General features: G+C 44.4%; 1 protein-coding gene across 1 annotated transcript in view; it reads left to right on the forward strand.

The window, feature by feature from the left end:
- The window catches only part of Ints8 (integrator complex subunit 8), a 439588-nt gene that overhangs the window by 62841 nt on the left and 360897 nt on the right, over nt 1–15850 (forward strand). The gene's annotated exons all lie outside the window — the stretch shown is intronic.

Below are 15850 nucleotides of genomic sequence, written 5' to 3' on the forward strand. Positions count from 1 at the left end.
GAAGCGGCCGCCGGCCCCGTCCGCTCGAGTGCGGGCTCCGGGGACCGGCCGCAGGCCACGTGCGCGCCCCGCCCCGCCCCGCCCTGCCCCGCCGCCAGCGCGCCCTGCGGAGCCCGCGCGAACCGCCTGCGCGGGAGAACCGCCCGCCCGCCCGCCCGCCCGCGAGCCGCTGGGACGTGGCGGGCCGCCGGGCCGCGATCCGGCCGTTTCAGCCCAGCCTCCCACCACCGCTCAGACGCCTGCTCATCACGGGCCCCGGTGCGGTGACACTCCGCGCACAGCCCTCCGCTCCGGGAACAAAGGCCGCCGGGCGGGCGGGCAAGGCCGGCCGCCCTTCCGAGATGCACGTGGAGCCCGCGGCCCACCTTTTGTGCCGCCTGCGCCCGAGCCCCTCGGAGCCCGGGAAGGACCTTTGGATTCTCAGGACACTTTCCCAGACTGACACGTAGGCGACAGGATCAGGGACAGGCACAAGAAAGCCCTCGGCCTAAGAAAGTTCCATCAACCAATGGTGCTCATCTGCCGTGGCTCTAGACAGGGCTCGAGTTGCTGCCCTCTTGTACAGCTTAGAGATCTGACCTGTGGTAAATGTGTGTTAAGTGAGTGTAAGCTAAACAGATGGCCTGTAGCCTCAGCTCCATGGTGAGTTCAAGACCAACCCGAGTTATGTGTGACATTGTCCTAAAAAACCAAACTGGTGGCCTGTGTGCGCGACCTTGATCAAGATGTACTGAAAAGGAGGGATGTCGTTATTATAAATTAAATAAGTCATTAGAATTGTGGTCAAATCTGAGCTGTTGTGTGAGCAGGGTAGTGAAAACAAAAATAGGATGATTCTCTTGGGCATACACCCAGAAGAATTGAATCAACAGAAAACAAAGATACTAAGCCGGGCAGTGGTGACACTCGAATTTAATCCCAATATTTGGCAGTCAGAGGCAGGTGGATCTCTGTGAGTTCGAGGCCAGCTTGGTCTTCATATTGAGTTCCAAGACAACCAGGGCTACACAGAGAAACTCTTGAGAAACCAGAAGGTGTCTACAAGAGTTTATTATGGCACTGATATTCACAATACCTAGGTTACAGAATCAGCTTAAGCGACTGTCCAATGAATGGGTAAAGAAAACATGCTAGACATACACAATCGAGTATTATTCAGTCACAAAGAACAAAGTTATATTTGTAGGGAAATTTATGGAATTGGGACATAATATTAAGGGAGATAAGATTCAGAAAGAAAGGTACAGCATGTTTTCTCATGCAAAACTAGATTAAAATTAAAGTGCTCAGTGGTAGAGCACTTGCCTATCATGAGTTTGATCAACATGTTGGTGGTCATGAAATAAAAAGGGGATGTTTATAGAGAAGCGGAACAAAAGTGGGTAGTGGGAGATACATATGATCCGGGCTTTATGCAGGCATATAATATGAGGAAACCTTTCTGTATAGCTAATATGTGCTGGTAAAGAAGATTAAATTTGGAAATGTACAGAGATTCCTTAAATACCAACCAGTCACACAGTTGATGATCAATAAATACTAGAAGGCAGAGAGAGGCAGGTAGATCTCTGAGTGTGAGCTCAGTCTGGTCTACAGAGCAAGTTCTAGTACTTGTTGGGTATTTTTAAGTGTCATCTTAAGAATGTCATCTTTCATATCTTAAAGTTCATTTTTGGTGTCTTCCCCCCTCCAGTTTTACATTTATCTGCTTTAAAATGTATAAAATTCTGACAAGCATGGTGACCCACACCTTTAATCCCAGCAGGACAGGTGGATCTTTGAGTCAGGTCTGCATAGTAGGTTTCAGGACAGCCAGGACTATGTAGAAAAAGTATAAAATTCCTTTATTTTCTGAAGAATCTACTGTGCATGCCCTAAAATCTATGGCCAATTGTGGTGATTATTTTGTTTGTGGATCTAACAAATAAAGCTCACCTGGAAATCAGAGTGCAAAGCGAGGCACATTAGTTAACCATGGAGACCAGGCAGTGGTGGCACACACCTTTAATCCCAGCACTCAGGAGACAGAGGCAGACAGATCTCTGTTAATTCAAGGCCACCCTGGGCTACAAAGAATTTATCTAAAAGAGAAGCAGAGCTGACACAAAGGTGATCTCAGCACTTGGGATCGCACACCTTTAATCCCAGCACTAGAGAGGAATATCAGATGGGAGGAGACAGGAGCTCAGTGCAGCTGGGGTCTGGTGAGACAGATGCCTTTTGGAGATGCAGTCTGAGGTCAGGATCGCCCTTCAGTCTGAGCATTGGTGGAGGTGAGAACTCTCTAGTGGCTGGCTGCTTTGCTTCTCTGATCTTCAGCTTTAGCCCCAATATCTGTCTCCGGGTCTTTATTATTAATACCAATTGGAATTTGTGGTACAGCTAATAAACTGTTAACCTCTACAACATTTCTTAGAGCAATTATTTTGATTGTTCTATGTTAATTTTCAGGAGAAAAGAAACCTACAAAGGTTCTTTATTTTCCAGAAAGCAAGGTTTGGGTTTATACCTGTTTCTTTGGTTACTGATAAACTGAGGCAGGGTTGTTTGAGCCCAGGCTCCGAGGCTAATCTGAACAGAATAGTAAAACCCTTTTTCTTCAAATAAAGTCAGACGTACTTCTTATTCCTGTGTCTTTACCATGCCCTCCCAGATCTTTATTTTTGTACAACAGTTACCTGTTAAGCCCTGAACCTAGCACCTCCTGTATAAGTACCACTTAGTATATTCTTGACCTCATTTTTACTTTTATTTTTGAGATCAGGTCTCAATAAGTTGCCTGGGCTGGCCTGTGTCTGCAGCTCTCCTGTCTCTGTCTCTGGCATAGCAGGGATACAGGCCTGCACCACCAGGCCCAGCTTTGCTCATATTCTTATAGTTTGCTAACATAGTGGTTCAGAGACAGGGTTCAGGACCTTGGTAGATGCTAATCTGCTAGATGATGGGTAGGAGAATTAACTAAGATGCCTGTTTCACACACGTGCCCAGTAAGTCATACTCCAGTGTCACATGTTTGTTGTCATGATATATTTGTCATTAATAAGTCAGTGTTGATATGTTATTATTAACCAAAGTATATACTTTATTCAGATTTCCTTAGCCTTTACCTAATGGATGTTTGGTTTCTTTAAGATAGGTTCCCATGAATCTCAGGATGGCCTTGAATTGTATTTGCAGTTGAGGATAGCCTTGAACTTACTGACTCCAGTGCTGGGGTCACAGGTGTGCTTTATCATTACCAATTTATATGGTTGTGGGTGGGGCTCTAACCCATTGAGACAGGATCTCTCACTGTCTTTGGCCAGCTCTATCTGGCCTTGAACTTGCTAGCCAGCATTACCTTGAAGTTTTGGCGTTCCTGCCTCCTTGTCCCACATGTTGGAATGGCAGGCGTGCATCATTGCAACAGGACTTTACCTGTGCTTTTATCCCTCCACAAGCAGATCTTTTTTTATATACAATTTTTTATTTAAATTTGAACAAGCTTGTTTTACATGTCAATCCCAGTTCCTTCTCCGTCCCCTCCTCCCCTCTTCCCCCAACATCCATCCCATCCCCGTTCTGCTCCACAGGGAGGGTGAGGCCTTCCATGGGGAGTCTTCAAAGCCTGCCATATCATTTGGAGCACAGCCCAGGCCCTGCCCCATGTGTCTAGGCTCAGAGAGTATCCCTCTATATGGGATGGGCTCCCAAAGTCCATTCGTATACTAGGATAAATACTGACCCCCCCCATCAGTGGCCCCATAGACTGCCCAGGCCTCATGAGGCCCACGTTCAGGGGGTCTGGGTTGGTCCTGTGCTGGTTTCCCAGCTATTATTCTGGGGTCCATGAACTCCCCCTTGTTCAGGTCAGCTGTTTTTGTGGGTTTCTCCAGCCTGGTCTTGATCTCCCCAGGCATATCGCATTCAGATATTGTGTTGTTAGTTTCCTTTAGCCTGTGACAGTTTTCAGCTTTGCCTTGTTTTTCAGGACTGAAATTTTTTTTTAAGAAAGCTGATAAAATGTTTTGTAGGCTGCCCTTCTTTAGGAGTTTGATGGGGTTGTTTGTTTGAATATTTTTTGGATTCATGTATTTTGTGTGTAGAGTGCTTTGCCTGCATGTATGTGTGTGTGCCTGTGCTTGTCTGGTGTCCACAGAGGTCAGAAGAAGGCATCAGATCCCCTAGGACTAGAGTTACAGGTAGTTGTGAGCTGCTGTGTAGGGGCTCAGGCTTGAATCTTTGCAGAAGCAACAAGTATTCTTAACCGTCCAGCCCTGCTTTGTGTGTCAGTCATGGTAGGATGGATGTAAATGCGTTTTCATTCATTGAATTAAGATGTATGCTGCCATGATGTATCATGATTGATGCTGACCAGTGATCACTTGTCTGAGGTAATCTTTGCCATTATAAAGTTAGTCTTTTTTTCCCATTCCTTGCTGTACTCCTTGTTAAGAGTCATATGCAGCTCATACTAGGTAAGGAAATGCTGTCTCTTCTGCTTTAAAGTGAAGTATCCATTTCTCTGCAATGAAGATTTGTTACTGTTTAGTTTACTCCATTGTTTGTATGTAGAACAATTTTTATGTAACTCAGCACTTAATCTTTGCAAATTATGTAAAGCTTTGATCTTTATATTTTAGTACTTTTTAAATCATGAAGCTGATTTGAAGCTAAGCAACAATGAATTATGCATAATGATAATTAGATAATAATACAAAATGATAATCTCACATAATAAGAAAAGAACAAGCCAGGCCTGGGGTATGATTCAATAATAGAGTGCTTATTTAGGATCCATGCCTGGACTTAACCTCTAGTACTGCCTGGAGTTGAAGGGAATCCATCTAATGAACCCTGTTGAGCCAGGCCTCATCACACACTCATAGTCCAGGCATTCAGGAGTGGAGGAGTACAGCCATGTGCTGTTGTACACACGCTTGCCCGTTTGTTCTTTTGCTGTCTGCTGTCATTTATCCATTCACACTCAATCCACACCCCTCCTCTAGAAAACTGTCGTGCCTGTGGGGAAGTATTTGGGACTTGGAAGCTGGGCCTCCCTTGTACCTGCTTACCTCCACCAAAGCCCTACTGGCCTGCCAGAATGGGACTGCCAACCCCAGCCCTCATGAGATAACAGCTACCAGCAGAGGTGTGTACACTCTCTTGTGGACCAGAGTCCATGGGAAACTTTGCCCCTTGTCCCTCAACAGGCTCCCCAGTGTCTCACTCTCTAGAGGGAGAGCTGCTCCTGACATCTAGGATGGCAAAAGCCTGGCCTTTTGGTAGATGTCCCTCTGGCTCTGTAGACTTGCCTTTGGAGCTAAGGCAGAGAATAACTCCAGTGCTTGGGAGATGGAGGTAGGAGGGTCAGGAGTTTAGGATCATCCTTGGCTACAAAGTAAGCTCTGGGCCAACTTGGGCTACAAGTTCAGTTCCTGCCTAATAACAACAACAACAACAAAAACTAAAGAAAAAGGAACACAAGAAGGCAGGCCTAAAGAGGCAAGAGCTGTAGCACAGTCCAGGGACAGTGGGTATGCTTCCCCAGCCTTCTCAGTGCTCCGTGCTGAGAATGAAGACCTCGACAAGTGGGATATTATGAATCTAGAAGCTGCAAGTAAATGCTCACATGGGCAGGGGAAAGGAAGCCAGATTTCTGCAGGAGACATGCACTCACCAGTAACTTTTCCCAAGGCCTGCAAGACGGCTCAATAGGTAAAGGCACCTCCTGGAAGTCTGACCTGAGTTCAACCCTCAGGAACCAACTCCCACAAGTTGTTCTCTAACAAAGTGACACATGTATACACACACAGATAATCTTTTTAAAGGATAAATGATCGGGGGCTGGAGAGATGGCTCAGCAGTTAAGAGCGCTGGCTGCTCTTCCAGAGGTCCTGAGTTCAGTCCCAGCAACCACATGGTGGCTCACAGCCATATGTAGTGGGATATGATGCCCTCTTCTGGCATAAAGGCATACATACAGAAAGAGCACTCATACATAAAATAAATAAATCTTTTTAAAAAAGAATAAATGAGGGCTGGAGAGATGGTTCAGAGGTTAAGAACACTGGCTGCTCTTCCAGAGGTCCTAAGATCAATTCTCAGCAACTGTGTGGTGGCTCACAACCATCTGTAATGAGATCTTTTGTCATGCATACATGCAGGCAGAACACTATAAATAACTATAAATAAACACTATAAATAAATAAATCTTTAAATAAAAAAGAATAAATGATCTCTGGGAAGGAGGCAGACTAAGAGGGTATCTATTGCTAAGCCCTGAGGGAAAGATAAACATGGTATCTCAGAGGGGAGTGACCTGGGAAGGAAGCAGAAACATTTCATTCTTGAATTCATGACCACAATACATGCTAGTATATAGTTTTTAACTGATTAGAACATAGATCTAGTCAGGAAAGGGTAAGCAACAGGAAAGGACAAACCTAAGCCAGGTGGTTGTGACTGAGAAGGAAGTAAGGACAGGGTGATGGATGTGCTGTGTTGGATGTCAGTGAAGGTGTCTGATGTGACATTTGAGCAGAGAATGATCCAGGTAGAGAACTGATAGGCACAGAGTCCTTGGCATATTTCAACAGAGTATATGATTTGGTGGAAGTGGGCAGAGCTGCAGTAGGGGAGATTGATAAGGATGCATTGTTTGAAGCACAGTCCCAGGAAGGAATAGAGCACAAGCAGGGTCCAGTGGGGGTGCGGTCACTGGGAAATGATGGGGTGTCCTATCCAGTGTTGGTGTCAAAGGTAGAGCTGAATGGCTCTGAATGAGCGAAGTTGACCACAGAGAGAGGAGTCAAAGGCTAGTCAGGTGACTAGCTTGTCTCTTGCTTAGAGGAGGAGCTATAGGCATGATGACAGCTTAAATGATGGACAACTTAAATTTTGAAAAGTTTCACTTGCGTTTTATTACAGAAAGTTTGAAGTGTTGAAACAATGAATGCCCAGAATCCACTACTACCATCTCCCTATGTTTACTTTATCATCAAATTTCCCATCTATTCTGCCTTATTTTGGGGAGCAAATCAAAGATTGTATATTTACCTTTAGATATTTTAGCATATATAATATTGGGAGTCAATACTTTGGTTAGCTTTTCTTTTGAGGCATAGTGCTGGCGGTTGTTTAAACATGCTAATAAGTGTCTACCACTGTGCTGTATGTACCTTCATCCTAAAATATATAAAAAGTGTATAAACCTTTTTGAGACAGGGTCTCATATAGTTCAGGCTGGCCTCAAACTCAGTGTAACTGAGGATGGCCTTGAACTGATACTCCTGCTTTTACATCATTGGTGCTGGGATTATAGGCATACAACACCTTGCCTGGCTCTTTATTTCTTTCATTAATCCATTCATTCATTTTTTTAAAGCAGGCCCTGGATGGTGTGTGTGTGTGTGTGTGTGTGTGTGTGTGTGTGTGTGTGTGTGCGTGTGTGCGTGTCTGTGTGCGTATTTACATTTGTATAGAGGCAGTCAACACTGGGGGTCTTTCTCAATTGCCTTCAGCCTTTCTCCCATTTTATAAGCATTTACTAATTATACAAAATAGTGGGTTTCATTATGACATTTCATCCTGTATACTCATATTTTTCTCAGTTACACAACACCACCTATATCCCAGAAAGTCTCTTTTCCATATTAATCCCCACTTCACTTCCTTAGAGGCATTTGTAGTTCTGCTTTTCCATCTTAGATTGGCGTCACCAGAGCTCAATGGATGGAGTCATATACCTATTCACCAGAGCTCAATGGATGGAGTCATATACCTATTCACCAGAGCTCAATGGATGGAGTCATATACCTATTCACCAGAGCTCAATGGATGGAGTCATATACCTATTCACCAGAGCTCAATGGATGGAGTCATATACCTATTCTTGAGTGAACGCTCTTCCCTGTAGCACCGTTACACCATGCTGCTGCACGTGTTAATCCACTCTCACTGCCCCCTCTCACCCCTCCCTCATACAGCATTCTGTCTGCATGTACGCCTCCATGCCAGAAGAGGACACCAGATCTCATTATAGATGGTCAGGAGCCACCCTGGGAATTGAACTCAGGACCTCTGAAAGAGCAGCCAGTGCTCTTAACCCATGAGCCATCTCTCCAGCTCCCCTCTGTTCCTTCTTATTGCTGGTTGATGTGCTGGTGTATGGATGTATAATGGCTTAGCTTTTAGCTATTGTGAATAAAGATGGCATAAATGCTCTGTATATCCATGAGGAGGTCAGTTTTAAAGCCTCAAGCAGAGATAGGTATCAGTTTCATTGCTGAATGAAATGGCCGTAGTTTCTAATCCCAGCACTTGGTAATCCAAGACAAGTGAGCTACATGTTCAGGGCTCACTTGGACTAAGTGAGACAGTCTCAGAAAGCCAAGAAAGGAGGCTGGAGAGATGGCTCAGTAGTTAATAACACTGACTGTTCTTCCAGAGGACCCTGCTTTGATTCCCAGGACACATGTAAGTTCAGTTCCAGATAATATGACATTTTCTGAGCTCCCGGGCCAGGCATGAAATGGTGCACAGACGAATATATGTGCAGGTTAAGACATCCATGCATATAAAAGAAAAAAAAATTTTTTTTTTTTTTTTTTGAGACAGGGTTTCTCTGTGTAAACAGTCCTGGCACTGGCCTCAAATCCACAGACATCCACCTGCTTCTGCGTCCCGTGTGCTGGGATTAAAGGTGTGCACCACCACTGCCCTGTCAAAAACATATTTTTTTTTAATTTAAAAAGCCAAGAAAAAACTAATAGTTTTTTACTAAAAAAAAAAAAAAAAAAAGGCTAAGTTGACACATTCAATATGGTTGCGTTTATTTTAAATTGGAAAGCATGTGATACAAATGGTATGCCCTGGCATAACTACATACTTATCGAATTAACAACATCTTTACAAAAATAAGTAGTTGACATCAGGGCAGTGAAACCTCCAAAGTTGGTGACACATGGGATTAGAGGGACTCATAATAGTCCCTAACTAAATTTCCTTAAAGACATTAGAAGCAATTATAGTGAATGTCAGGATTTGACAATGGTGAATGCATTCCACCACAGGTGCTTTGTGGATTTCTACTTGCCGACTTAGTTCCCAAGGATATCCCGAACTATTTATTTACCACGTTAGCCCTCTCCTGCTCATGGAGTTGGCTGAAGTTGGGTGGGACTAGGAGGTGGGGCACAGCCCTGTCCTCTCTGGGCCACCACCTTGGAGAAACAGTTCCTTGGGGGCTAGGACAGAGTACCTCTGACCTGCTCCTAGCTACTGCCTCACAAGAGCCTGCAGGCAGGTCTGCCTTCCCTTTGTCTCTGAATATTGGTCTGACCTGGTGCTGGGCAAATTTAAGACACATATTGAAATATTTATTCTCTTCCATTGTTTTGGGTCTTTTTCTTTGGCCACTCAGTATTTCATTTGTGTGTTTTCAACTTGCCCATTCTTTACTTTCCTTACTTCATCTTCCACAGGGGGTTCTTCAAATGCTACCATGTGTCCCTGGTTTTGTTTGTTTGTTTGTTATTTAATTGGTATTTCAGCTGTGAAGTGTTTTTCCCCTCTTCCTTGCAGAACTTGCAGTCCCTTGCTCAGGTAATGCCTATAGCTTCTGGTTTCTGGCCACTCTTCCTGCGTAGCCACTGCCTCATTACATTTTAAATTCATAGTAGAACACTGGGTTAAGATTGTCTTCTCCCCACGATGATATTTTCCTAGTGAGTTTTCCTTCTCGGACAAGTTTTCCTATTCCTTTTCAGTTTTCTGGCAATATATTGCTTTTGATTGGATGCTGAGTCACACCTTTGTCTTAGTTAGGGTTTCTGTTGCTGTGAAGAGACACCATGACCACAGCAACTCTTACAAAGGGAAATATTTAATTGAGATAGCTCACTTACAGTTCAGAGTTTTAGTCCATTACCATCATGGTGAGGCATGGTTGTGTATGTTGGGGAAGTAGCTGAGAGTCCTGTAATGTGGAGGCAACAGGAAGTGGTCTGGGATACTGGGTGTGGCTTGAGCATATATGAGACCTCAAAGCCCACACTTCCTCCAACAAGGCCATACCTACTCCAACAAAGCCACATCCCCTAATTGCACCACTTACTATAAGCTTATGGGGGCTAGTTACATTCAAAGCACTTCAACCTTTTAACTTTTATTTTGAGGTATGTTGTACTTTCATACCAAGAGTAAAACAATCCTGTTATGAGGTAAGGGAAGTACCTTATCCCTTTCTCTTCCTCCTAACCCACCATCTCCAGAAAGACCAGATGCAGTGGCCTACCTGTGACTCAGTAGTGCCACTACCTTGGCAACAGTGATATTTCAGGGAAAGAATAATGTCCAGGGAGGGCCAAACCTTTCTCTGAACTTCCACTGACAAGAGCTAGCTGAGAAGCCCGCTGTTGTTTCAGGGTCACTGGCATGGGGTGTTTACCATTCTGAAGTGCATCACTGAAAAAGCAGACAGCCGTCAGCCTGCAGCACAGACCATTCTGCCATGTATTCCCATGCAGTATTGGAGTCCATTCTGTCACGTGCAACTGAAAGAACCCTGACAGATGCACCCTGCTTGTTCTCACACAGCCCAGCTCCCCTGACTGACCTACTGCACTCATTTCACGGACACTGACTGCTTTTTGATTTGCTTTCATCTTCCACTGAAAGCTCTTCACTGCTTATGTCTGGTACCCTAGCTCTGTACCTGGCCAGCACTGGGCAGGGAATAAAAATTCAACTGACAGCCTGGTATGGTGGTACATTCCTGTAAACTTTAGCATTTGGAAGGCAAAGCCAAGAAGTGAACTACAAGCTCCAGGCCAGCCTGGCCGGCATACCAAGTTTCAAGCCAGCCGGGCTTACATAATGTGATGTCTGTTCTTGGTTATCAATTTGATTGACTATGTGGGGAATGAATTGTAATTGAGAAATGGAGGGCACACTTGTGGTCCACGTCTTCAGGCAAGAAGACAACATACCTTTGATCTGCATCTTGACTCTGGAAGGCAGATCTTTAGTGTGGGCCACACCTTCTTCCAGAAGCCTATATAAGGGAAAGGGAAGAAGGGGACTGGAGAGATGGCTCAGTGGTCAAGAGCACTGACTGCTCTTTCAGAGGACCTGGGTTCAACTCCCAGCACCCACATAGCAGCTCACAGCTGTCTGTAACTCCAGTTCCAGGGGACCTGACACCCTCACACAGACATAGACATACATGCAGGCAAAACACCAATGCACATGAAATAAGATTACTTTTTTAAAAGGCCAAGGGAAGAAGAAAGAAGGTGTACTCATTCTTTGCTTGCTTGTTTGTGTGCCTTCCCCTCGTCAGCACATCCATCCCTTCACTGACACAGAGCCTACTTCTTTGGGATTCCGATGGATGGATGGATGGATGGATGGATGGATGGATGGATGGATGGATGGATGGATATGAATGAGAGAGTCGTTCCGTAAGTTCTGTGACTCTAGAGAACCCCGACTAATACAGGAAGGTCCTCTCTTAAACTAACGAAACAACAGGGCCAGGCATAGTGGTACAAGCCTTAGTTTCTGCACTTGGGAAGTAGAAACAGGCCTCTGTTGGGTTTGAGGCCAGCCTGTTCTGCATAGTAAGTTCCCTGCCTTCCCGGCAGACTATATATCAACTGGAGGTATTCTCCCGATTTTCAGGTTCTTCCCAAACGCTCTGTTGTGGACATGCTTTATAATGTCTCCTACAGGGCAACCTCTCAGAAGTGTTGTCTCCTCTACTCTAGTCATTCTAGTTATGCATGGCTCAAGTATGGTGCTTAACTTTTTAATGTAAGTTTTGAGAGAACAACTTTGATATGGTGAGAAGGCTCTAATCTACTTTCTGTCTTGATGTTTGTGAAGTTGCTTCTCTTCAGTCCTGTCTGTAAAAGGGGGTGATATGTATACCTCAAGGCTGTAGACTAGGCAAACTGAGAAGTAAGGAGGAAAGCATAGCGTGTCTTTCAGATCTGTCAGCCCATTTGCTCCTGTTCAGAAAACCCAAAGAAGCCTTACCAGCTTCCATTCATTAGCAAGGATGTAACAGCAGGAAGCCAGGGAGCAGAAGTATTTCCACCCGGCCTGCTCATCTTCATTGTGTTCATAAAGAGAGGAAGTGTGTGTGCTTGTCCAAGAACCACAAGAGAAAAGCAGAGTGACTGCCTTCAGTTAGGAATCTGGTTAGCTCAATGTGTGCTCATTTTCCTATTCATTTAGTATTGGAAGTTGAAAATAGAGCCCTCAGTTATGGTAGGTGAGTACTCTACCACTGAGCTGTATCCCCAGCCATCCATCCTTTTGGTGGTGAAGTGGATCCATGCATCTAATTAGAACAAATAGTCTAATCACACAATAAAACTTGGTGGTCATAGGAAGCCATCACTTCTTAGAAACAGTTGTGCATTTAAAGTTAATATATGAGTTTCTACTTATACACACCCATGACCCACTACTAGTTGATTGAATAATGTATTCTAGTGAGTAAGATGTTAGTTACAAATATGTGAAGAGTAAATCACACACACACACACACACACACCACGAATGAGATAATCTTGCCGGGTGTTGGTGGCACCCACCTTTAACCCCAGCCCTTGGGAAGCAGAGGCAGGAGGATCTCTGTGTTTGAGACCAGCCTGGTCTACAAAAGCTAGTTCCAGGACAGGCTCCAAAGCTGCAGAGAAACCCTGTTTTGAACCCCCCTCCCCCAAAAAAGAATGAAGTCATTTGTTCTCTGAGAGATGGGAAAGAACTAGAGGAGTGGCAAAGGGAAGAGAGGCTGGTACCCTTCGTGCACTTCTAGCCCTGACCTCTTTCTACTTCCCTTTTTGAGACTGTCAAACTAACATGCCCAGGCTGGCCTTAAACTCACTCTCTTCTCTTACCTGAGCAGATCTTAAATTTGGAACCCTGCCTTAGCCTCTAAACTGGGATTTCTGGCCTGTGCCACCAAACCTGGCTGCTCTCTGAGGACAGGGTTACAATCTGTTACCTGGAATCTGGAAGCTGGATGAGTTTTAGAATTCAGAATTTCTCAGATGTCTTGAAAGAGCATGAATGAATATTCATGCCGTATTTTTTTTTTTTTTTTTTTTTTGATAGCCCAGCGGGGCCTGAAGTAATACATCCATAAGCCAAACATAGCATTTCTTTAAAATTTTTAATATGTGTATTTATTGGGATTTGTGTGTGTAGAAGCCAGAGGTGGATGTCAGCTATCTTCATCAATTGCTGTCCACCTTAGTTTTTGAAACAGTCACTGAACATAACTTGCTAATTTGGCTAAAGGCCAGGTGAGACAGTGGAACCCTATTATCCCTACCTCCCTCTGACATTGGGGTCACAGGTGTAGGTGCTGGAGATATGAGCTCAGTTCCTCATGTTTGAATGGTAGGTATTTTACCAATGGAACCGTATTTCCTGCCCCTCTCTTTTATGGGTGGCATTTTGCCTTCATTTATGTCTCTGCGCTACATACATGCAGTGCCTGCTTAGGCCAGAAGAGGGCATTAGATCCTTCGGAATTGGAGTTCCAGCAGGTGCTGCTCTCTGATTCTGAGATGGGTGTATGGGTGCTGAGATAGATTCTGGGAACTGACCTGGGTCCTCTGAAAGACTGGCCTGTGCTCTTCTTAGTGGCTGAGCCATCCCGCACTTCAATAGCCCCACCAAATCTTTGGCTCTATTTGATACTTTCATGGTTACAGAAAAACAAAATTGTAACAGGTTTTGGCACATGGGAGAGGTATTGGATGGAATGTTATGACAGCAGAGTCTTAGGTCAGTTCAAATAAGTTTTTTTGTTTGTTTTTTTAATTTGGGCAATAAATTTGGCAACAAACTTAGGGGGAAATATTGTCATTTTAAGAGCTTTTCGACTATTACAAATAAAGGATTTTATGGACTGAATTTTAAATTCTGTTTTTTATTAGTATGTATATGAGAGATTGTGGGAACACAGCACACTTGTGGCAATCAGAGGACAATATCTAGCAGTCTGTTCTGTTGTTCCATCGGGGGATCCAGAGATTGAATTCATATCACTGGGGTTGCATAGCAAGCTCTTACACACACACACACACACACACACACACACACACACACACACACACACACACACCAATAAAAACCATTAAATCTATAAGAAAAGTGCTGATTTTGTTACTGTGTTTTGACAGTGCTGAGGATCAAACTCCTGGTAGTAGGAAAAGACAGCTTAGAGCATAAGAAGTCTCTGCTTTGTCAAGTCCTTCAATAAATGTTATGCCAGAGAATTAATGTTTTACCAGACTAGTTCTGTTACAAGGTATACAAGAGCAATTCACATTGTTCTAAGAATCAGAACTTTTGATCATCTTTTCTACATGTCCCTGGGGTTACAGGCAAAACACCATACCCAATTTTATCCAGTGTGTCCAGACTTCATGCATGTTAGGCAAGCAATCTACCAGATGAGTTACATCCCCACCCCTATTAGGTTTGGGTTTGTTTGTTTTCTGGAGACAGGGTTTCTCTGTGTAACAGCCATAGCTATCCTGGAACTTGCTCTGGAGACCAGGCTGTTCTCAAATTCAGAGATCCACCTGCCTCTGCCTCCCAAGTGCTGGGATTAAAGGCGTGCACCACCACCCCCAGCACAGTGTAAGAATGTTAATGTAGATAGTTTAGGCCAGTAGTTCCTTGGGCATTTCTAGGGCTGTGTCTACGTACATCACTAGGACTAAAAATTGACATTCTCTGGCACATTTGTCCAATAAGACTATCTTTTGAGCTAAACATGGTGCACACCTGTGAATTCCAGCACTTGGGAGGCAGAGGCAGGAAGGACACCAGTTTGAGGCTACATATTGAGACCCTGTCCAACTGTCCCTCTCTAATGCAACAAAAATCTTTCTTTTGAAAGTTATTTCTTAAATTTAATACTTTCAAACTTGCTGTAAGAGAATATCTGAAATATTGATTGAGTCCTTAATACTCAGAAACTTTGTTTTCAGACAAGGTCCCCTGTAATCCAGGCTGGCCTCTAATTTGCTATGTATCAAGGATGACCTTTAATCCCTGATCCTCCTGCCTTCCTCCACCTCCCAATTCCTGGGATTGGACACATGGACCACCAAGCCCCACTGAGAAACTTGTTAGCTTCTCTGTTTAATAAGATGTTCAGCATAACCAGTGGCTCCCTTTTGAGTGACAGAGTCCAGGTCTTCTAGAGACAAAGATACCACAAATGATGACACCATCTGAATGCTCTGAGTCCCCTGGGATTTGTGTCTTGAGTGGCCTTGTTTGACCTGAGCCCCTCAGTGTTTCCAGACATGCTGGTAAGGGTGGGTCTGGTGCCCTGTGCTACCTTGTCAGGCTCTGTTGTGATTTCAGAGGCTTGGCCTTAACTTTGGGGCTGGAGAGGTGGCTCCATGGTTAAGAACACTGGTTAATCTTCCCGAGGACCTGGGTTTGATTCCAAGCTCTTACTTGACAGCTCACAACTGTAACTCCAGACCCAGGGGATCCATCCCCTTCTTCTGACCTCCACAGGCAGTGCATGCACATGGTAAACAGACATACACATAAAGTACATATACCCATTCCCCCCCCCCCAAAGAAAGAGTAAATTGTTTAGAGGGTAAAGTACTAGTAAGATATCAACCTTAAATTCATTTAAATGACTGTTCACTTTACATGGCTGTGTGTGTGTGTGTGTGTGTGTTATGTATACACACACAAAGGCCTTTTTTGTTTTGAGACAGGGTTTCCCTGTGTAACCCTAGCTATCCTGGAACTCACTTTGTAGACCAGGCTGGCCTCACCTACCTCTGCCTCTTGATGCTGGGATTAATGGCATGCA

The sequence above is a fragment of the Phodopus roborovskii genome, unplaced genomic scaffold (genome assembly GCF_943737965.1).
Source record: "Phodopus roborovskii unplaced genomic scaffold, PHOROB, whole genome shotgun sequence".
Taxonomy (NCBI): Eukaryota; Metazoa; Chordata; class Mammalia; order Rodentia; family Cricetidae; genus Phodopus; species Phodopus roborovskii.